The following is a 25,167-nucleotide window of genomic DNA, read 5'->3' as shown; positions in this document are numbered from 1 at the left end:
CAGAATTCCCAATCCCTATATTTATGCCCACCTGCATTTTTGATTTCCTTCACAAGCTAATTGTACAATATTTCAGAGTCTGATTCTTTTTGTACAGCAAAATAACGGTTTGGTCATGTATACTTATTGTGTATCTAATTTATATTTTAATATATTTAACATCTACTGGTCATCCTGCCATCTGGGGGAGTGGGTGGGGGGTAAGAGGTGAAAAATTGGAACAAGAGGTTTGGCAATTGTCAATGCTGTAAAGTTACCCATACATATAACCTGTAAATAAAAGGCTATTAAATAAAAAGAAAAAAAAAAAAAGAAAATTTCCTGTAAAAATTTGTCCTCCAAACCTGACCATAATGGAATTTGATTGCTGTAGTCCATGAAGGAGGTACACCATGTAGTTCCTGTCAACAGAATGTACACATTAGGTGTTCGTAAAAACAGAAAATGGAAAAGATGAGTGGAGATTTAGATAGAAAGGGATGTTGCCCTTGAAAAGATAAATTTTGCAATGATTCACCAATTCAATTCAAAAACATATAGCATTCATTCATATGTTCAAGGCATTGTGGTAGGCATGGGAAGACACTGAAAAAAAGAATAATATATGAATCCCTGTACTTATAGAATTTACTATCCATAAAAAGTGATCTATTTTCAGAATGTTAACTCAATAGTTTAGACAAGTTTAAAAAAAAAACCATGTACTTAGCTCTAAAGAAGAAGTATCAAGTATGCATATGGTCCTGGGTGTAGCCAAAATTAAATTAAAATGTAATTTAAAAATATAAAAGAAAATAAAATGAAATAAAAGAGATAATATTTATATTCTAAAACTAAGTCAGTATACAGCCCACCTGGATTCTTATATTCAGTTTAGTGACCATCATTTCTATTTGTTTGATACCTCTGTCCTAAAGGATTCATGTTGTCTGCATTCTGATGCTGAGGGCTATCCAAAAAGTGTCATTTTCCCTTTTGGCTTATAGCCTTCATCCAGAGTATATTGTGAGAAAATGTCCAACTACAAGTTATATATAGCTTATGTCTAGATGAACACAAATATGGATTATAGATTTCCTGAATCCTGTATAAACACTCAAGGTAATATGCATAATAGGTACAGGACAACCTTTATTTTATACCTTCCTCCCATTCCCTCAAAATAAATAATACTCTGAAAGAACTCATAGCAGTTCCCCTCAGAAGGTACCAAACTTGACATTGTTGCTGGGACAGAACTGGCATTCTGATAGTTCCCTGGATCATCCATAATCCCTCTCACCTCCCAAAAATAGCCAACACACTTTAGGGCTGCTAGATGGAAATTCCTTTTCTATCAAAGCTCCACTGCCCAAATAATAGAGGATGGTTCTAATCCTGTGCCATTCAAGTTATGACTTTTGTGTTCTTCCAGTTACTAAGGACATATGGTTAAACCTTTTCTTTCACTAAGAAAGTGATTCTAAAAAAAATGAGTCATCAAATTCTTGAATAGAGGCTACTCTTCAGGCGACCTGCAAAATTGTTGCTACCCAACAAATACCCCAGATCTATCTATGTGGCTAGATTCTAGAATCATGCAGTGTAGGAAACGAACCCTTCCCCACTCAACAAAGAGGGTTAGATTTCAGTTACATTGTCCATGAAATATCACTTAGACTGAGAGCAAAAGCATAGATCTGCTGCTTCCACTTGCTTTTGTGGGAACTCTATTGAAAAATCCACTCTTAGGTCTCCAGATCCTGTCCTGTGATAAGAAAGTTATGGATAAACACATGTAATTCCTGTGTGATTTTGCCCCAAGGCTGCTATTTTTCCATTCCTGGAGGAAGAAAGCATGTATTACACAGATTCTTTGCCAACATCCCTTTTCTTTTCCCCTAAGAAAACAGGTCTTTTCTGATGCATTCTGAAATGTCCTCTCAATCATGCTCCCTCCTCCAGGAAAAAAAAAAAAAAGGATGAAAAAGAGTCCAGAAGAAGCGCTAGACAGATCTGTCAAAGTCACTCTTACCATTCCTTCTAAAAAAAAAAAAACAGCTCTTTCAATAAGATTCTATCCTCTTAACCCTGGCAGTCAATCATTTCTTCAAGGCTGGTCACTGACGCTCTCAAGTGTTTAATTCAATTCCCACTGCTCCTGGTGAAGTAGGTCCCAGAGTTTGGCTGCTATGATTCCTTAGACATTTATGGGTAGCCCTGAGAATATGGAAGGTATCTTTCCTAAGGCTATAACTCATAAGCCCCCACTGATGTGCTTTTTTCCCAAAATTATTAGTTAAGAATCAATTTAATCTGTCAGCTTTCAGTAGGTTTTTTAAAGGGTGTTTAAGATGTTATAGTAATAATAGTTGTTATAATTTGTTCAATATAAAACATCCCCTCAAAAATCTCTGACTCATTCTCCCAGTATAAACAGAGGCCAAGTAAAAGTGGGCTCAAGCTAAGAGAACACATTGACAAATGGTAAATCACTACTCTTGGTTTTTGAAAATGGTTTTCCATGTGGGATACTCAAGAACTTGCCCTTAAGCATGGGGTAGTTTCTATGTTGGGTTCTTTATAGAACTGTGAATCTGTGTCTAATTTGTCCTTGGCTCTTAATGCAGATACTACTGCCAGCCACTGCCATCCCATGGGTATTAGTGCAAGTTGTTGATGAGAAAATGGGAAGTCCAGAATCCTTCAGGCCCTTCAAAGCTTGAAAGGTCCTCTGTCAGCCAAGTGGGTCAGGGAGCAGCAAAGAGGCCTAAGTCAAGGCCAAAGCTAAGGCCTCTCTTTCCCTTCCAAGAAATTCTTCTCTGGAATAACCCTACTTCTTTTAAGTAGTTTGATATTTTTACTGATGACCCTCAGGGCATGATCTGTGCAAACACAATTCTTGTTTACTCAACAACCTAAAGTAGGAATTCTTCACCTTTTTTGCATCATTGACCATTATGGACTCTTCAGAATAATCTTTTTAATGAATAAAGTAAAATGCATAAGTTTACAAAAGAAGCCAATTATAATGGAACTAATTATCAGTTTTTTTCAGAAGTTCATCAACAAGATTAAGAACCGCAATCTAAAGTTTAATTGATTGAGGTTTGTTCTCATTTCATTAAAACATACAAGTATCTTATCTCTTACTTTAAATGAAATGTAAGAGGAAAGGGTATAAGCTTTTATATAGTACTACCATGTGCCAGGATGGGTAGCTAAGTGGGTCAGTGGGTAGCATATTAGCCCTGGAGTCAGGAAGACCCATCTTCCTCAGACACTAACTGTTGATCTGGGAAAAGTCACTTAACCCTGTTTGCCTCAGTTTCCTCAACTGAAAAATGAGTGAGAGAAGCAAATGACAAATCAATCGAGTATCTGCCAAAAAAAAAAAAAAATCAGTGGAGTCACAAAGATTCAGACACGACTGAAATGACTGATATCCATAACAAAAAATGTGCCAGGCACTGTGGTAAATACCTTTACAAATATGTCTCATTTTGATCTTCACAAGCTCCCCTTTACATTTGAAGAAACTGAGGTAAACCAATCCCAGCCTCTCAAAAAAAAAAAACAAAAACAAAACAAAACAAAAAAACGCAACTCTGATACTCTCCACAGATACTTGCTTTCCTAACCTCAGGCACAGGCTCAAACTCTGAGAATTTATCAAAGTGATCAGAGCACTCCCACCATCAGCACTCCAGTCGAAAATAAAAAGCTCTTATTGATAGTAACTGTTTATATTGCCCATAAAACATATACCTACCAGACTAAGTGGGAAGTGCTCTGTGAATTCTGATAGCTAAAGTAAGCTTGTGATATGTTGGTGGCCAAAAAAATCATTTACTATAGTTAGCAATTCCCACAAGAGTTAGTATCTCTTAAAGCTATACCAGTGATACAACACTCTCTTCATTATCTTGGTCCTAAATTTTTCAATCTAGGTTTCTTATTTTTTTTCTACTCTTATTTTCTTTTGAACTTAAACACAAAAGTAGCATTTCCATATATACAGCAGAACTCAAGAGGATTATATATGCAACTAACTAGCCATTTCGCTCTTCTTGCTTTTAAAAAAATCTAAAAGTATATGCCAAATTCCACACATAACTTTCAAAATTGTCCTTTTTATCTGTTTCCATAAAACTTTTTTTTCTGTTCTTTTCTGTGCACTATAAAAAGTTTCAATGACCTTTTTGGAGGGAACATCATCATTGACAATCTAGCCTCTCCTTCCCAATCGCTTTCCAATTAAGAGTTAAAAACAAAACAATAAAAACAAAAACAAAAACAACTTGTAACAAATAAATATAGGAGAGCAAATCTAAGCTGCTGTATCAAAAAAATGTATGTCTCAGTCTTGTACCTCAAACATACCATCTCTCTCTGTCAGGAGGTAGAGGACATATTTCATCTTAAGTCCTCTAAAAACATGGTTGGTAATTGCTTTGATCGAAGTTATTTTTCTTTACAATGTTGTCATGGATAAATTGTTCTTCCAGGTCTGCTCACTCCATTCTTTGTCAGTTTCTACTTCTTAGGATTCCCCCAAATCATCTTTCATTATTTCTTTTGGTGCAGTAACATTCCATTCCATTATAATTTCAAAACTTGTTCAGCTATTTGCCCACTACGAGTATCTTTTTAGTGTCCACTTATCTTCTTTTAAAATTTTTTTAACCCCCTTCCTTTTTCAGAATGAGGAATTGTTTTGCTTTTCAATATGCACTCCTTGTATTTTCTGCCTTTTTTATTCCCATATGCTTTCCTGTAGATCTTTTGTTTTTATTTGTGTATATAGTTAAGTGTTTGTGAGAGAGATAGACAGATAGATAGATAGACAAGAGCAAAGATAAAGAGAAGGTAAGTTTAATTTGTCAATCATATAAGAGAGCTCATCTGATGTTTGCTCCCCATACACCCTCTTTTATGTTTAAACTTTCAGCTACCATAGTTATGAGAAATAGCAACTTCCATTCCCTCTTTCCTCTTTTCTACACTAGTACATTCATTTTTTAACCTACCTTTCTCTTTTCCCTCTTAAAACTTGAATAAAATCAATCTACTCCAAAGTGCTCGATTTTTCTTATTTAACTTCATCAGTATCCTTTAAAAAACATTTAGGTTTTAAAGTACACTTTTTCCTTTCTTTTAGATTAACACTATGTGATCATACAAGCTCTTCCAATTACTCCAATAAATTTAGTTTTCTAAATTTCTCTTGATTATTGTATTTGCATTTCAAAGTTTCTATTCTGCTTTGGTCTTTTTATTAGAAATGTTTGAAAGTTCTCTATTAAAGGTCTTTTCCCTTTATAAAAAGTAGGTTTATATTCAGGTTTGTAAGGGTATATTTTTCTTGGTTATAATCTCGGTCTTTTGCTTTTGAGATATTTTATTCCAAAATTCCCCCTTGTTTATATTAGAAGCTGCCAGCTCTTGGTTACTCTTGATTGTGGTTAGTGGGTACCTGATGCTTGTTATATTCCTTCTTTGACATGGAAACTCTAGAAGATAAATTCTTTCCATCTTCACATTTTTCCTCTGGATTTAATATATCTAGACAGTTTTCACTTAAGATTTCTTGAAAATGGTATCTAGATTTCTTTAAAATCATGCTTTTTATAGAGTCTAATTATTTTTGAATTGTTTCTTTTTGACCTGTTTTCCAAGGAATAAAGAGAAGAGGAAAAGGGAAGAAGAGAAGAAGAAGAAGAAGAAGAAGAAGAAGAAGAAGAAGAAGAAGAAGAAGAAGAAGAAGAAGAAGAAGAAGAAGAAGAAGAAGAAGAAGAAGAAGAAGAAGAAGATGAGTAACAGAAGGAGGCGACGACGAGAAGGATATCACCTTTGTGTTGGATCATTTTTCTAATTCTTTACTATTATCCAATCCTAATTCTTTCTAATCCCACCCCCTCTCTGTGTCTCTTTCTCTATCTCTTTGTGTCTGTCTGTCTCTCTCTTTACCCCTTCCTTTTTCTTGCTTTCTGTTTCCAATTCTTTCCTATTTTAGAGGAAGGAAGAAAGATACATTGGGGTAGGAGTAAGGCTCATGGAAGTACAGGAAGAGTGAAATTAAACTAGTATTCTTCCAAGTTCTAACACATTCCTTTTCAAAGACTCCCTAGAGGAATGAAATAGAGAGAAACATAAAAACTTTAAACCCACAAGCTCTTTAGTTTCCAGTTTCACTCTCAAATCTCTTGCTCCTGCAAAGCTCTTCCTCCTCTCCCATCCCTAGCAGCCAAAAACAGAGAAAGGGGTTGGGGGAGCTAGCCAAGTCAGAAAGTCAAAGCCTTTGAGAAAACAGCTTTGAGTAAATGTATTTTCATATTCATCTTTTCCCTCAGTCTCCTTCACATTTCAAGGACCTGTAGGCAGTAGCTGTGTCTGTCAGAATCAATTTCAATGAGCAGCTGACACATTCAGGAACAGAACAAAAGCATATGTCAATAATAATAACTCACATTTATAAAGCGCTTCAGTTTAGGGACAGGTTTTCTTTGGGTTTCTCCTAGGGTTTTATGTTAGTCCTCATAGAAGACTTTAGAGAGCACGAGATTTATTTTATTAAAAAAAAAACTCTAGCAGTAGAACTATTTTATAAATAGAGAAACTAAGGTTGCAGCAGGTAACTGACTTGTACAAGGAATTGTTTTGTTTGGGGCAAAAAGAATTGAGAGTGGTCCGGAGGGAGAGAGTATTGGAGGAAGGAGAAATATCGAGGACAATCCAAGTAGAAGGGAATTGAAAGACTTTATAAAAGGGCAACGTGCCAGTGTGGTACTGACTGGTGTGTACTAGGGGATGACCTTGGAGAGAATGACCCGGTGGCGATTATGCTACATGGTGGAATGGACAATTCAAGAAGGAAGCCTGACAGGCCTATGTTGGCAGCTTTGAGAAAAGCCCCGTTTGCTTCTTGCTAGATGTGCATTTGCCAAGATCTCATAGATGAGAATTGTTAAATCCTGAATTCCTAGATTCTCTCATTCAAGAAACATTAATTCTCAAAGTACAAGTCCAAGGAACTGAAAGAGTTGAAAGGAAATTAATCATAAGATCAGAAAAAGTGGCCGCTGTCCAATATGTCATGTATGATGAGTAGAACAATTAAGAGGCATACTGTTTCCAAAAAAGTTTCAACTTGGGTATTGGCAATGTAACCTACTAAATTCAGCTACGGAGGATTTGGAAATCTATAAAGGAAAGCTGCTCACTGGACTAATTTGAAGATGTCGAGGAAAATGAAGTCATTCCTCTTCATTTTGAAAAAAATTAATGTGGCGCTCTGTGGCTCAACATCAATCTGAAACAGAGATAAATGAACAATGATGTAGTCATAGGATCATAGATCATGCCTCAAGAAGCTTTCCTAAGACACAGTCCTTCTCACTGGTTTCTCTTCCCCCCACTTCATGAAGCGTGACCCATCCAAGGTCAAGAGCATTTCCCTTCACTCCACCCCTCATTGGAGAGGTTTTCTTGGAAAGAATGAAACACTTCTTAGGTGTGTTGTAGAAGGTTTGGCGCTCAGATATGCAATAGACTGGATAGTTTCTGAGGTCCTTTCCAGCACTAAGCTTATGTGATATGTTCTTAGAATGATAGATTTGTAACTCTAGAGTTAGAGAAGACCTCAGAGAACTTTTAATCTTAATGAGGACCATATCATGTTGCAAAGGTCCTGATTATTTCTTTCTTTCCTTTTCCCTTCTTTCCTTCTTTCCTTCCTTCCTTCCTTCCTTCCTTCCTTCCTTCCTTCCTGCCTTCCTTCCTTCCTTCCTTCCTTCCTTCTTTCCTCCCTTCCTTCTTTTCTCTCTTCCTTCTTTCCTTTCTTCCTTCCTTCCTTCTTTCTTCCCTTCCTTCTTCCTTCTCTTCCTTCCTTCCTTCCTTCCTTCCTTCCTTCCTTCCTTCCTTCCTTCCTTCCTTCCTCCCTCCCTCCTTCCCTTTCTTTCTTTCTTTCTTTCTTTTTTAATGTATGAGTAAACTGAGACTTGGAGAGGTTAAAGGCCTTGAACCCAGTAAATTGAGAAAATTAATATACTTTGTTTAGAATAAAAAGAGACCTATACTTATTAAGAAACCCACCAAGAATGAGAATTCAAACCTATGTCATCTAATTATAAAACCAGATATTTTCCCCTATTGCCATGCTATGTCAGAAATAATAAGCATATGATTTCAGAAAAACCTGCAAAGACTTACATGGACTGATGCTGAGTGAAGTGAGCAGAACCAGGAAAGCATTGTCAAAGCAAGATTGTGTGATGATTGACTATGATAGCCTTAGCTCTTTTCAGCAATGTGATGAGCTAAGACAGTTTCAATAAATTTTGCATGGAAAATGCCACCTGCATCTAAAGACTATGGAGATTGAATAAGTATTGAAACATACTATTTTCATCCTTTGCTCCCTTCTGTCTTGCTTTTTTTTTTCATGGTTTTCCCCTTTTGTTCTGACTTTTCTAACATGACTGATATGAAAATGTATAAAAAAATGAATTTATATGTATAACCTTGAAATTTTAATTAAGTTTAAAAAAAGAAAAGACATAATAAGCATACTACCTGCCTCCTGACGGAAAGGTGATATATACAGAGTGTGGAATAAAATATATTGTTCTTTTTTGACATTGTTGAAATTTATTTAGTTTGACTATGCATACTTATTCTGATCTTTTGTATTGCTTTTTTTTCCAAAGTTTTAAGGTCAGGGGGCAGAGATGAGAGAAACAAAAAATAGGTTTTTGTTAACTAAGAACCTAAATTTTCTGGAAAAAGAAACAATAGTTCTACTAGGCAGAAGTACTGGTTTCTCATGAAATATCTGGTGTTTTATTCATCTCTTTATGTGATAGGACCAATTGATGTAGTCACATTATGAGGCTGAGAGAGCAAAGATGAGGCACAAAGATTGTGAGAATCACAAGGCATTCTCCCTGACAAAAGGTACCTTTATTAATGAGTAAAGGTCTCAGTCAAAATCCAATAATGATTTTGCATCATATTTTGGGAAGGGGAGATTTTTACAGACAGAAGGAAGGGGGAGAAAATAGGAGAGTAGTTTTGACAAACGACTGGGGAGATGTTTTAGTTGAAGGATAATATCAGGGAGAGAGATCATAGATACTTGATGGACAAAAACAAAATTTGGGAAAACAAAGTCAGGGGAGATTTGGGGGAACAATTTCAGAATGGATTAAGGAATTTTGGTCTTAGGTAGAGCATGCTGGCATGAGTTCCCATCACATTCAACTTCCTAATTTGGTTTTTCTTTTAAGAATCCATATGATCATTGTATTTAAAACTAAAAGGCATTTTCAAAAGCATTTGAAATGACTTATTTGGGATCACATACTAATTTAAAATAGTAAAAGTTAATATTTATATTGGATATAAGGTTTACAAATCATTTTACATCCTTTACCTCATAACAACCCTGTGAAGTAAGTATAATAGTTATCCCCATTTTTCAGATAAATACTCAGAAAACTTAAATTCTCACCCAATATCACATATCAAAACAGTATCTACAGTGACATTTCAATCATGGATTCCTGACTCTAAGCTCTCATTCAGTAAGGGACAGAGCTGGTTCTCAAACCTAGGTTTTCTTGGCTTCCAAGGTGATGCTCTTTCTCAACCTTTAGATTGTAAGCTCCTCAAGTTCAGGGACTACCTCTTGCCTCTTTTTGTATGCTCAGCACTTAGCATGGTGCCTGCCAGACAGTAGATGATTTAAAACAATATTTATTGATTGATTATTGATGGATTGAACCATTACAACCATTGAAAAAGCACTTCCCAAATACCAACTTAGGGTTTAAATTAACCAGTTAACCTTTTATGTATCCAGGTAAATTGTTGGTTGCTTTATCAATATATATTATATCTATAATACTATACCTAATATTCAATACTGTACCTAACCATAAGTTTTACAGATTTAAAACTAAAAAGGATATTAGGAGTTATTTAGATCAACCCTCTCATTTTCTAGATGTAGAAGTAGGAAACATATTGTCCATGGGCACAAAAGTAGTTAGTAGAAAAACTGGGATTCAAACTGAGGTCCTCTGATTCCCCATCCAGCATTCTTTCCTCTGTACCCTTCTTCCAGGAGAACAGAGTTAAATTGCCATGAACATATTTCCTTGGGAGGGGAAAAAATCCACAGAGATTTTTTGGAAAAGTGTGTTGTTTTCTCTGAAACCTTAACTGGCATGCTGTCAAGGAAGAGAGAATTCTGCTGTACTAATTACCTTGTATTTTCACAAGTCGTCATTACCATAACAATCTCATTGTCCCACGCAGGCACTTGCTTCCTTATTCAACTCTCCTCCCTACACCCCCTACATTTTTTGGAAGCCAAGGTAAGAAGAGACAAAAGAGGAAATGGGAATTCATTGCTTCTTCTCTTATTGCCACTTGAGACCAGAGGAAGCATAAACTTGATGTCTCCTTTCTATGCTGAATGCCAGGGCTGAACTTTCTGGAGTCTAAGACACGCCTTCACTCTCTTACTCCCCAGTCACATCCTGTCCATTTTTTTTTTCCTTGAGTAAAACCTCTTTTCTGCTGTTCAGCATTTTCCCCACAATTTCCATTTCCCATCAGTTCAAACCAGACTAAAAAATACATAAATACTCCACTCAAACACTTAAAAATACGAAGTACATTCAAGGTCAATGAAAATCACCACCATTCCTTTTCATTTGATAAAAGCTTCTGCTGTTTTATTTTCTGTGGTAACTAAAGAAGTTTTTGCCTTAAGACAAGATAATTAGACAAAGTTGGCTGCTCTTTTTCTACATTTTTTTTCCCCTCTGAACAAATCCAAAATCTAAACCAATGGTGTACTGGTAAATGTTTAAACAATCAACTCACCAAAAGTCCACAATATACTTTTAAGCTTAATTTGCATTATTAACTTTTTTTTTCTGTCACTTTCTTAAATCTAGTTCAGAAAGGTCAAACACATATCCTCCAACACTTCTGAATACAGCCTGGACCAGATTAAAATATAATTTGGAAATAACCAACAAATGAGTTAAAAATGCAGTGAAACAAATAATTTTAATATGTGGTTTTCTAAGTCAATATGTGGCATAAAAGAATCCTGTGGTTCAATGGACCCTGTATATAATTGAGCTTGATACCTCTGGTCTCCACAATTAATAAAATGCAAATCAGTTCCTAATGCATTCAAACTGAAAAATTCACAATCAGCTCTCTAAAGCTCTAAAGTGTCATAGCACACCTCTATGATATCATCAACTTTTATCATAGTGCTTCTCTAAAGGACCCACATTTTGAAATGACATATTGTTTATAAAGGATTAAAACAAACGCTCATTAAGTACACAGTGCCTACTATGTACACAGTGCCTGGAACTGTTCTTGGGTGTTTTATGAGGGTCTACTTGTCACTAAGAGTAAATGAACTTAAGTTGGGACTGAACAAATTATTATTATTATTTTTTTTTTGCTGAGGCAATTGGGGTTAAGTGACTTGTCGGGACCTCCTGACTTCAGGGCTGGTGCTTTATCCACTGTACCACTTAGCTGCCCTGAACAAATAACTTTTTAAAATAAAAATAATTTAATCTAATTTTTAAAAATAAAATAAATTATTGAGACCCTACTATGTCATAGATCATAAAGAGGCAAAGATGAAAATGAAACAAAGTCCTGCGCTCAGAAGAACTTGCATGTCTCAGTTCCAGCCTTCAGACAGGTTTGGTGGAGGGCAATAAATCTGAAAAAGTAGTAGATTTGGAGCCAAAAGCTCCTAGATTCATTTCCTGACTCCTTTTGTTAATACTTGCAGGACTGTGGGGTAATCTCTCAAATTTTTGTGAACTTCCAATCTCTTCACTGAGTGTGATTCAGTGAAGAAAACAAACTAGACTGAAGCCTGCAGGCATCTGAGGACTGAAATTTGAAACCTAGATCTTCTCTTTACTACACTATTTATTTACAATTACTTTCCCTTGTTGGATTTTTCCCTTTGTAAAGGAGATTTGGAGTTTGTCTGAAATTCTAATGCCTCAATTCTAAATTTAATAAAAATGGTGATAATAATACTCCTATTCCCAATCTGGCTGGATTATTGTGAGAAATGCCTGTGTAAATCTCTAAGTACAAAGGAAAGAGAAACCATTAATTAGGAAGCAATCTTGTATGATGAAATGAGGGTGGAGTTTAGAGTCATAGGTTGACTTGTTTTAATCATATTTGACTCTTTGGAGTTTTCTTGGCAAAGATACCAAAGTGGTTTGCCATTTCCTTCTTCTGTTCATTTAACAGATGAAACAATTGAGGCAAACAGATTAAGGGATGTGCCCAGAATCACACAGCTAGTAATTATCTGAAGTTAAATTTGAACACAGTAAGATGAGTCTTCCTGATTTCAGGAGTGGTGCTCTATTCACTGCACCATTTAGCTGCCCCAAGAGTTACTCAGAGAACCTGCATGCAAATTCTAGCTCTGTTATTTGGTTTTATGACTTGAACAAATCATTTAATTTCTTTGAACCTCAGTTTCCTCATCTATAAAATGAGGTGATTAGATTAGATGATCCCATTCCAGTTCTAAGCCTATGATCCTTTATTATCAGTAGGGGAAAATAATTTGTTAAAGAAGACAAATTGCCACCATGGGAAGAAATAGAATTTTGAACAATTATTGAGGGTTACCATTTAATTGACAAAGCTCCCTGGAACCAACCAACCAAAGCTCCCTGGACTCCTCTCTTTGCAGATGGAGGGATCAGATGGGGCTGTCTTAGGCATCTGTATGTGTTGTGTCTATCAGCCTCCTTTAAATCAAACTGAGATGAGCCTGGACCACATTGATTATTCCATACATGCCTACAAAGTGACAGATTACCTGGAATGAGCAAATAGATTAGAGCCCCCAAACTTTGAGCCTATATCCTGGCCTGATGGGACTTTAATTGCCTCTAAAAACTAGGTTGCTTTTCAAAATTGACAGAAGGCTCCATGTTTCCAAATTTTTGTTCCATGTTTCCTAAAACCTGGCACAGACCCCTAGGAAATATTTTCTTAAGCACTGGACTAGGATCATAAGAGCTGGGTTCAAGTCTTAGTTCCACAACTTGTTACCTAGGTGATTTTGGGCAAGTCATTTACTCTTGTTGAACCTGTATTTTTCCATCCATAACATGTAAAATATAAAATAACTCTCTGTCTAACATAGAGTACTTGCAAAGCCCAAGTGAGTGTATGTGTAGATGGAAAGAGAAAGAGACAGAAAGAGAGAGAGAGACAGAGACAGAGAGAGAGACAGAGACAGACAGAGTCGGAGAAAGAGAGACAGAGACAGAGACAGAGACACACACACACACACACATACACACACACACAGAGACAAAGACAGATACAGACAGAGAGATACAGAGAGAGACACAGAGACAGAGAGAGACTGAGAGACAGAGACACACAGAGAGGCAGAGAAATGAGGAGCACTTTGTAAACTGTGGAAAAGCTTTGTAGCTGTATTGTAATAAACAATGGTGATGCTGATGGTGATAATGATGTTGGTGATGAAGATGATGATGTTGGTGATGAAGATGATGATGATGATGACTGGATCTGAGCTTTAATTGGCATAGGAAATAATGAGAGAATTTTTTTTACCTGTACAAGTTGACACTTTCTCTGCAGTTCATAATATTAGAGAGTTTCCTTGGGTAGTGAGAAAATAAGTGACCTGCTCAGGATCACATGGCTGGTATGTATCAGAAGATGGATTTGAAACCAGGTCAATCTAAGGCATCCATGATATGCCCTGCTTCTTTTAAACAATAATGATGATAATATGAAAGTAATATGTCAAAGACTCTTTGGGTCTCCATTTAGGGTTTCCTTGGCAAAGATACCAAAGTGGTTTGCCATTTTCTTCTTCTGGATGAAGAAAAATTGATCAAATTGAATATCTATATCAATAGCCCCATATTTGCCTAATTTTTATTTAAAAATCAGATGGAATTAATCCTGACTAACATTATGTCATTAGTCAAAGATAAAGCAACGATTCAACTTAACTCTTGACTCTTCTATTGAATATTTGACGTAGACTCCCAGATATTATAATTATTTGTAACATTTTGTTCTTTTATTGTTTCTATTTATTATACATGAAGTACCATGAAGGGCCATAGTTTCTGACAACACAATTTGCTTTACAACTTTTTTTTAACCAAAATGCTTGAGCTTGTATATAGAAGTTAAATATGGAAATCTTGGGACTTTAAGGAAATATGATCTAATAAACAAAACACTGGACTAGGTGACAGGAAGCATGGATTTTAATGATGGATCTGCCATCAAACTGATCTTGGGCAAGTTATTTGATTTCATCAATATGTGGCTTATGACTAAGGGCATTCCCAAATCCCCAACCCAATCCAAGGGTTCCCACAGAATAGATCCAATCTTTGGGGTTGACCCTAAAGGATCATTTTCTCATTTGGGTCATATTTTCCCATAAAGGTTTTATTTTGTGAAATCTCCAAATATGAATTTCATGAATTCCAAAATATAAACTCTTCTATAAGCTCTTAAGGCAACTTACATATTTGATGGAGGACAACTTTCATTTCACCCCATTAAAAATGCAGAAAGTTCAAAGGATTTGTGGGAGCCCATAAACAGACACAGCAAATACATTAAATACTTTAGCTTTTGCTGGAAGGGGAATGAACTTGGGGTTGTCAATAGGAAAATATCCAGCTATTCCAGTAAAAGTTCACTCTTCCACAGGATTCTAAATAGACTATTTCTTCCAGGATCTTAATATTATTCTCTGGCATGGATTCCTCCTAAAAGGCAAACCTACTTTGAGGTTGCTGATGAAAGCCCCTTTCCCATAGAATCTTCACTATTCTAGTAACTTATTAAAATATCAAGGAACAAAGTACAAGAATTCTACTTCTATATCCCATGGCTTTATTTCGTTATTGATTTCCAGTCACACTGGCCAATTGGACAGTCTTTCTCCAAGAAGTCTTTGCCACTTAGGAACTTTCCTTTTCTAAATTGAAAGTCAGATTTATAAACTCTTGACGAGGTTACTCTCAAGGTAGTCCCCAATATTGTTATCCAAAAAACCTTCTTTCTTTGTTGTTAGGCTAGAGTCTGGGGATAATGCCAGCAGGAACAGTTGTTTTGTATTTTACACAGACTTAGGAGTTCAAGAATATTGCTCATAAAAATATTTGGGTATGTACATGGCTGCCTCTACCATGTACTTTAAGATCTAATATTTTGCTTTCCCCAGATATTGTTATGGTCATTTGGTCTGGGAGATCTCTAGTCTTTTACTTGCATTCAGAGAGGAAATATAAGCAAAAGTTGAACTAGAAGTTCAGGCTCAAGAATTCCTTCTTGGGTCATCTGAGCAGTTCACCATGTGCTTCTGACACAAGACAGCCACTGATGTCTTTTTTGGGGGAAGACCCCCCCAATTTCAAAGAAAAACACATGGAAAGAGATGATAAATAGCTGCTCATTCTCTTTACAGGCTGGCACAGAAGAGTGATTTCTACAGCCAGAGTCTGCCTACCTGTGAATCCAAGACAACCAAATCACCTTGGGGGCAGATGCAATCATCATAAACCAAGCAGAAGTTGTCTTCGTACTGCTAACCAGGTGCCAACAGGCATGCCCATACAGAAAAGGGAAATGTTCTTATCAAACCTACTTTCTTGTTTGGAACCTCATCAAATCAAATTCATCAAGAAAAGCCTCTCAATCAACTCCTTAATTGGGCTAAATTTTCTCTGTGGTCCCATCTACCCCTGAAATGTGTGATTTGTGTTGGTGATGATTCTGATTTATGTGATTTTAAGAAATCTAGATCTTAGTTACAAACCTTACTTTCTCCATAGATAAAATAGAAATAATAAACTATGTCTCTTCTTAAGGTCAGTTTGAGAATTAACTGACTAAAGTAGGTGAGTCCTACTTTTTCAGGAGGGTAAAAAATAAACTTCTACATACTTAGAAAAAAATTAATGATTTCCTGGGGCTGGAAATCCTCTTAATGGTCTTCTCTTTGTACTTCATCTCCTTTCTCTATAACAGCATATATTACCCATATATGCAATGTATTCCATTCTTATTTCTGCCTTATAGAATCTCTTTTCCTTAGGTTTTCCTGATTCCCCTAACTGCTAGTGACCTCCCTGCCAGACAACCTGGAATTTAACTGCCTTGTAAATACAGAATAAATATTCTGTGTGTATGAATGTGTATATGAACCTACTTAGCAGGATTATTGTGAGGATCGAATAAAATAAGATTTGTAAATCACTTATAATAGTTCTTAACACAAAGTAGACACTACTGCCCTGCCTTTTCTTCCCTAATCCCTTCCAAGCCCTTGCAGAGTGCTCAACACATGGTAGGTGCTTAATAAATGCTTATTGATCAGCATGGGGCCTTATTTAGACATCTGTTTTGGGGAGGAGAAAAAGGTACAGTTAGATTCCCTGCAAGTTAAATCAAGTAGCCCTACTGTGTGTCTAGAGTTATGTAGACCTCTGTGGTGGAGAACATAGGAAAGAGAAATGTCCTATTATTCTTAGAACCCATGAGGGCCTTTGACAACTGGTACCAGTTCTCCCAAGGAATATCAACTCAATTGGAAAAGCAGTCTCAGCACTCACAATCTGATCAGTGACAGATACTAGCACAGCCAGAGTAACTGATTTTCATACAAAACCTTTGCACAATTCTCATGGCTAGCTGGTCTCAAGGTAATCCTTACAAAGCATTTGGGTCTGATATTTTCATGTAAATAAGGAAAAAAATCAACTGCAGCCCTCATATTTGGTGTATATAATGATTTCTTAGCCCCAGATGGAAGCATCAGAAGAGATGTGGAACGATGCATCATGAGCAGATTTGCTAAACAATATCTTATGCCTAATTTGAAAGAATGATTCAGTTGTTCTTCAGGGGCCAGTGTGTTATACACATTTATATGAGAATGCTAGTTGATTAATGATCTAAAAGCATAAGAAGACAGCAAACTTTTTCCCTCACTGAGAACTAAAGATGAATTTTATTAAAGGAAGTTTTCCACCTTGCTTTACAGTATCTCATTTATTTGACAAAGAAGGTAACATTGGCAAAAGGTTGAAATGTTTTATAGGTTATCTATGCGAAGAGGGGAAATGCCAACTACATACAAGAGTCAAATGATGGCTTAAAGTGCATTCTTTGACATATCTAATTTTATTGCTAATCTCTTCTACATACCACCCCCCTCACCTTAGCCCAGAATATGCTTCCTACATACACACAAAGCATAAAAAGCTAACCATTAAAAGAGTTAGTTTTAAATGTCAGGATTCATTACTTAGATCACAGAATGTCAGTCAGTACCTTTTCTTCCCATCTCCAGCATAGTGTCTTGCACAGAGTAGGCATTTTAAAAACATTTATTAAACTGAATTGAATTGATTCTAAAGGTCACCTAATCCAGTTTCATTTTACAGATGAGGGAAGTGAGGCATGGAGAAGTATTTTGATTTTCTGTTAGTAGCAGAGCCATGACAAAGAACCCAGTTTTCCCTGATTTAAATAAAGTCTATTTCAGATGCAGTTTTAGGAAAGGCTCAAAGATGGCAGAACTCTGGGCATGTTTGGAGTACAGAATTATGGACCTTCAGATTCCCTGGTAAACATAGCTTTTCCTTCCCCAAATCACTTTGCATTACAGATTTTTAAGATATATGAAATGGAAGCCGATGAGCAATGAGTTATAGAGAGAGCAAAGCAGGACCCTCAAAATTTCCATTTATATAGTCACTTAAATCCAGAAATGGTGACTCTGATCATCCTTCATGAGGGCAGGAAGTCATGGCACCTAATACAATCAATCAATAAACATTTAGCAAATACCTATTATGAGCCAGACACTGTGCTAAATGCTAGGGATACCAAAGGAAGACAATCTTGATCTTCAAGGAGCCAACAGTCTAATGGGAAGACAACATGCACACAAATATCTACAAGCAAGCTATAGACAGTGAAAACGGTAATAATGCACAAAAGGGAGGCCCTAGAATGAGGAATGGGGAAAGTTTCCAGTGGAAGATGAGATTTTATATGAGATTTAAAAGAAGCCAGGAATGGTAAAGGTAAAAGTAGGTAAAGATGAGGAGGGAAAATGTTTCAGATATGGGAGACAACCATGAACAGAGAAAATGCCCAGAGCCAAGAGATGTAATGTCTTGTTCATGGAACTGCAAAGTCAGTGTCACTGGATTAAAGTACGAGTTGGGGAGTAAGAGAACTAGATAGGTAGGAAAGGGCTGGGTCATGAAGGACTTTAAATGTCAAGCAAAGGGTTTTGTGTTTGATCCTGGAGGAGAGAGAGAACCATTGAAGTTTATTGAGTAGATAGCTGGTATATGTGGATCTATGCTTTAGGAAAATCACTTTGATGGTCATTTGGAGGATGGATTGGAATGGGGAGAGACTGGAGTTAAGCAGACCTACCAGCAGACTGAATCAATTGTGCAGATGGGAGCCAATGAGAGCCTACACTAAGATAATGTCAGTGTTAGAGGGAAGAAGGGAGCATATTTGAGACACCTCATGGGTCTTGTAAAATCTGAGACACACAGGAAGACTCTGGATAACTTGATTCAAATTGCCATGAATCTATTCACATTGTTTTTCCTACTTCAAATGCTATCTAAATAAGACCCTACGCTATACAGCATAAGTTCAAAGGTGAAGTTGACAGGCTTTGGCAATAAAATATTGGATACAAGAGGTGAGAGGCAGTGAGAAGTGCAGGATGACTTTTAGATTGCAAACCTGAGGGTCTGGGAGGATGGTGTTGTATAGTAATAGGGAAAATGGCAGGGGGCAGGGAAGGCTTCTCTTTTGGATATGTTGGTTTGAGATCTTTATTGAACATCAAGTTCAAGATGCTTAAAAGGCAGTTGGAGACGTCAGCTAAGAGTTTCAGGCAGGATTGGAGATAAATGCATGGAAGGTGATAAGATCACCAAGTGATGTGGTATAGAAGGGGAAAAGAAGATGGAGATGGGGGAAAGTGGTGATGAGATCTGTTAGGAGTATATTGGGATAATCCAAATAAGAGTCAATGAATATATATGTTAGGCTAATATCAATGGGAATAGATAGAAAGGGACAGATGGGGTTGGCCCCGTATTGGACTGGTCAACCAGGTTATTCTTTGTGGCTGCAGCATTATCTCTTCCTCAGAGTTAGCTATTGCCAGTGCTTATTCATGAAAGATTAGGAGCCATGAACCAAGGCAGTCTGCCTTCACAGATACATGGCAGCCAGGTAGAGAACCAATACAACCAAAGCTGCTGCTTTTACCTCCAATCCTGGCACTTTCAGCAATTATTCCTCCTCAAAAGCCACCAGGGGAAAGATTTCATCTGCTTGTTTCCTTTTGGATGGACACACAATTCCAGTTAACAGCCAGATAAAGGTTTCATGTGATCATCCAGTAAGCTAACAAAGATATTTGTGCACAGTCTGAAGGAGGGGAAAGGCATCTTCATTACTCATTATCACACTCACCAAGCTTCCATGGAACTAGTCAAGGGCATATCAGACATTCCCTAAGGACTGGATTATCACTGGCCAATCCAGTCACTGCATTTTCTCTGAGCCTGGGTATGATGCCATTATGTGTGACATTTCTACCACTATAGACAGGTAAGGCATATGAATTAAGATGGAAGAAAGCTCAAGATGAATGTGGAAAAAACAGCAATAATTCTACCATTCTGTATCTATCCCTTTGGTGTATCATCTAAAAGTAATGTGAGCCTCTTCTGGAAAATCTTACTATAAAATAAGAAGAAAGACACCAGATGATTTGGAGTTTTCTTATTTTTTACATAAAACACAAATTAGGTATATGCCGTAATTACAGAGTGTAAATTTGTATGGGACAAGAGGATGTAGACAAATGTATGTGAAGTAATAGAAAATAAATGCAATTTTCCTATCATGTATGCATATGCAATATAGAATAAAAATTAAACAACTCATCACCATGTTACTGAGTACATAGTATACTCCTCATGGGTTCTAAGCACTGTAGAATGATATAAACAATAAAAACAAATCCTTGTCTTCACAGAGCATCCAGTCTAAGGCACATATTTAGTAAATTTGAATCCACTATAGGAAAGTTTGTGGCAACAAGCTGTATTGGGAGTAAGCTCAGTGGTTAGTAACTCTTCTCATCCAGGATATAATCTGAGAAGAAAGGGGAAAATATGAAAGGAAGGAAGTAATACAACATGGACTACCAGCTTCCTTTCACATTCAAGAGCAAAGACAGATGCTTTATTTTGTTATAGCAAAGGGGAGAAATGATTGAAAATGAATCTGCTATAGAAAAACCTCTGACCCCAAAGAGTATGCATATTGCCTCTAAGATAACTGTAAAAAATAAATACATAATTTCTCAAAGGTTTGAGAGTTAATTCTTTGTAATATATTGCTACATGAGGGGTTAAAGACACCCAAAAAGGAATATCCCAGAATTATGGGGCAAAACTGAAAAATCTAAGAAACTAATAATTATCAGTATAAAATTGATGAGATTGAACACTTACAAGAGTAATATCATCTATAGATTCCCATATTTGACCATTTTGAAATGAACAAAAACTAAATGTAAAATTATATAACATTAATGACAAATGTAAATGGGGAAGTGGTAGTTTGCACAGAGACTAAATGCAGCCCCAAATTATGAAATTGTCACTATTTTTCCAAAGTTATCCAGGAGTTGAGGACACCTCCAATATTCTGTTTGAAGGATACTTCTGGCTGTGATGATTTGCTTCTCCATCCAAATTCCATTACTTGAACTTACTCAAAAAGCAACCTGATATTAATTGAATTTCTGAAGTCTATTTTCCTTCCTGCTGGGAAAAAGATGCTGATCATCTGACAAAAACATTTTTATCTACTTGGCAATTGCATTTTTTATTGATTGATAAAGCCGGATGCCAATTTATTCATTTGCAACCCCTTCTGAGTTTGGTTGGTGTGAATCAGTTCTCTAGAGTCCAATAGGCCCTGTATGTTTGATAACATCAAAATCACCAATCTGCAGAGCTGCATGGGAAGATGCAGGAATGCATGGCAAGAAGGGTCTCCAAGAAATTTGCAGCATCTTGGCTGTAGTGGTCTGGATTTGCCTCTCATCTACTTCATAGCTACTGTGTATGCTTTCCCTGGATCAGACCCCAGACTTGGTATTGATCTAATTAGAGCTAGAAATAGTCCCAGCAATCATCAAGTCAATAATAATAATAATAACAATAATAATGATGATGATGGTAAGCCAATATTTATATAGCACTCTAAGGATTATAAAACACTTTACAAATGTTATCTCAGTTCATGCTCACAACAGCTCTAATTCTCATCAAATTATAAATCCCACATAAATTCAACTTAGAATGTATTAGAATGTATTGGCTTCTTCTAGTCTGAACTAAGGAATCAAAAATGAGATCAATGGATGGTAATTTTAGGTCATTATGTCATTGATGTCCCTCTAGTCACTACAGGGTTCCAACTTCTTCTCTTTAATGTGGACAAAGAATGGAAATAAGCATGCTGATAATCAGTTATTAGATAACCTTCTTCACATTTTCCTGAACATATGCCCAAAGTTTTGACCTTTGTTGCTCATGATGAGTATGCATTCATAGGAAATAATGGTCTATGGAAGAGGTCTATATAGGGCAATCATAGTGATGGTGCATTAATCTTGGCAACCAATCCATTTCCTTTTTTAAAAGATATCTTAGAAGTTGTGGTACTCAGCCTCTTAATGGTAACTTGCAGCCCTCAAATAGTTTATTGAGATCTCTTACTCCAAGTGTTCTGGACCCTATTTAGGAAAACTATACTGACTCAAATATCATGCAATAAGAATAATAGTTTATATTTAGTAATGATGGTCCAAGGGGTTCATAACAAAAAATATTTAATAGTGCCTTAAGCAGTAAATAATTTACTAACTTTTTTACAAATATATTTTCCCTCTGAGGCAATGAACATGTACATGTTTAAAGCATTATAAGTCTGTTTTTGAAATGATTTCAAATCATCATGAGGATGTATGTGTACAAAGCTTTCAGTGTTTGTTCAGTAATTACCTAAAATTGACAGATTTTGACTAAGTGTTCTGTGTTCTTGCAGGTTCTTGACCTGTCATCAAATTATTTCCAAACTACCCTAAGGATTCGATGTTCAAGTGCAGACCAATTTCCAATAGATGGTAAGATGCATGAACACATTTGTTTTCTATACGTCAGAGTAACTCCTTCAGTCTCCTCTGGAAGAGTATAATCATACCTTATCAGCTGTGTGTAATCACACGGTCAAGATTTTATGAATGTGTGTGTTCTTGATAATCAAATAAATGCTATGTGGAGAATGTGTATATTCTAAACCATCTTGAAATTATTCTGAACTATTACAAATATTTTGTAGGAACAAACCTTATATTGCTTTTTATTGAAGTATTAAGGCTTTTCCCCAACTTATCCTCTACTTACATTATTGTCTTTTATCTGATGGATTTTTGAATGAATAGGTTGGCAACAATGCTCAGTTATTCAGTAGAGTTACAATGCAAGTACAGCCAGTGAGACTGCAGTAGAAGAGAAGAAAGTCATGTATGAAGATATTCTTTCCTTACAAAAACTAATTTATTTAGAAAAATTGTTTAAAAATACACCAATATAGGCAATTGAACTTTATACATATTATTTTATATAGTTCTTGTTATTAACCAGTTGAAAAGTAAATACATGGGGAGTATCCTGGGAAGATGAAGAGTAGACTGGTAAATTTCAAGCTCTCCAGATTTCCCTCACAAATAGAACAAATTTGTGCTTCAGGGCAAACATAGATCGGTGAAAAATCAAGAAAAATTGGGGCAGAATGGGGATCCTCAAAGTACAACCCAAGAAGATCTGAAGAAAGACCGAGGGCTGGGGATTAACCTATCTGAGGTACAAACATCTTGGGGCTAGCTCCACAGAAGTATCAAGTGGAGAGTCCTGGGTGAGCTACCTTTGGCTGGAGACTGGCAGGAACCACAGAAACTTTTACCTCCTGGACTGTGGAGTTGGGGTCTGAATCCCAAGACTAAGGGAACCGTGTCTGATGAGGAGTACCAGCTGTGCTGCAGGAACACGGCCCTGGGTGAGAAGGAACTAGCATCTGGTGAATACAGGGAACACTTCTGGCTGTGGGTACTTACTCGCTGGTGGAGGGAGCTCTTGGTTTGGGATTCCAGGTCAAAGGGAAGAGTTCAAGTGAAGCTAGAGGTACAATCCTCCCATCCAATGATTAGAAGTGCTCACACCAAAACCTCTTATTTAAAAAAGAAATGAACGCAAAGAAGAACCACCGAAACTTACTATGAGGACAGGAAAGACTGGGGTTCATCCTCAGAGGAGAACATTTAAGTAAAAATGCTTCTTCTACCCCGAAGAGTAATGTGAAATGGATCCCTGCCCAGGGAAAATTTATAGAAGAACTCAAAAAAGAATTTAAAAATCAAATGAGAGACATTGAGGAAAACTTTTTTTTAATCCAAGAAAAACAAGAAGATTATGAAGAAAAAAAAGTTAACAAACTAGAAAAGAAGGTACAGAGTCTCAAAGATGAAAATAATTCTTTGAAAATTAGAATTGGGTAAAGGGAAGCTAGTTAAGTTATGAGAGAACAAGAAATAATAAAACAGATTATAAAGAATGAAAAACTAGAACAGAATGTGAAACATCTTAGAAGAAAAATGATAGATCTGAAGAATAGTTCAAGAAGAGAAAATATATAAGAATAATTGGACTGCCTGGAAAGTTGTGACCAAAAAAAGAACTTTGACACAATAATACAAGAAATAATCCAAGAAAATTGTCCTGGAATGGTAGAATATGAGGAAAAAGTAGAAATAGAAAAAAAAATCCACTGATCACAACCTCAACAAGATCCTTTGTGAAAAACACAGAGGAATATTATTGACAAATATTGAAACCCCCAGGCCAAAGAGAAAAATTTGCAAGAACCAAGAAAAAAAAAGTTCAATATTTTGGAGCTACAGTTAGAATTGTACAGGATTTATCAGCAGCCACAAGAAAAGACCACAAGTCCTGGAACCATATCTATTGACAACCAAAACAACAAGGCCAACAAAATTATCTATAATATTGAAGGAGAAAAAATGGATATTCAATAAACTTGCAGATTTTCAGCACTTTCTATCAACCAAACTTGAACTTAATAGAAAATTAAAAAATTAAGAGCCAGTATCAAAATTCAATTTCAAGGAACTCAATATAGACAAATTGTTTTGTTTTGTTTTGTTTTTTTAACATGGGAAATGTAGATCATATGTTCAAGTTTGCTATCAATAAGAGGGTAGCTCAAAAGAAAAATTGGGACAGAGTTAAGGTAAAAATAGTAATTATTTTATACAAATAAGGTGCAGGAGAAGAATAGACACAGAAGCATTAGAAGAGGAGGAAGGCTCATAGTTCTGAAAACCTACTCACATCGAGAATGGGTTAAATAGGCAACACTACATAAATACTGTGAAGGCCACCCTTCCACCCTCCAAAATCTATAAAGAAATTAGGAGGGAGGGATGGGTGGACAGCAAAGTAAAGAGTTTGGGAAGAAGACAAGGAAGAGATCCATGGGTGGAGAGACCTTAAGAAATAACAAAGCAAATTAAGAAACAGAATTAAAGCAAAGTCAGCAGACATGAGAAAGACATGTGTATATGTATGTGTGAGGGTGGAGGTGGGTGTATGTATATGTATGTTTATAATTATATCTACATATGTATACACAATATATCCTTTTATTAACTATAGCCTGATGGGAGTAAGTGGGGAGGAATGAAAGGAGGAAAAAAGAAATAAAGTAAAAAAAAAAAGGTACACAGCAGAGAACAAAAGAACACTTTACAGGGAAATAAAGATGGACATATAGATAGATGATAGATAGATAGATAGAAAAATGATAGATAGATATACTTTCTTGAACTAGCAATTTATTCCTATAAATTTTGAATTATCCCTGATATTATGCTGGACACATGGAAATATTTTTTTCTTT

This window comes from Sarcophilus harrisii, chromosome 2, assembly GCF_902635505.1.
Source record: "Sarcophilus harrisii chromosome 2, mSarHar1.11, whole genome shotgun sequence".
Taxonomy (NCBI): domain Eukaryota; kingdom Metazoa; phylum Chordata; class Mammalia; order Dasyuromorphia; family Dasyuridae; genus Sarcophilus; species Sarcophilus harrisii.
This window is presented reverse-complemented; position numbering follows the sequence as displayed.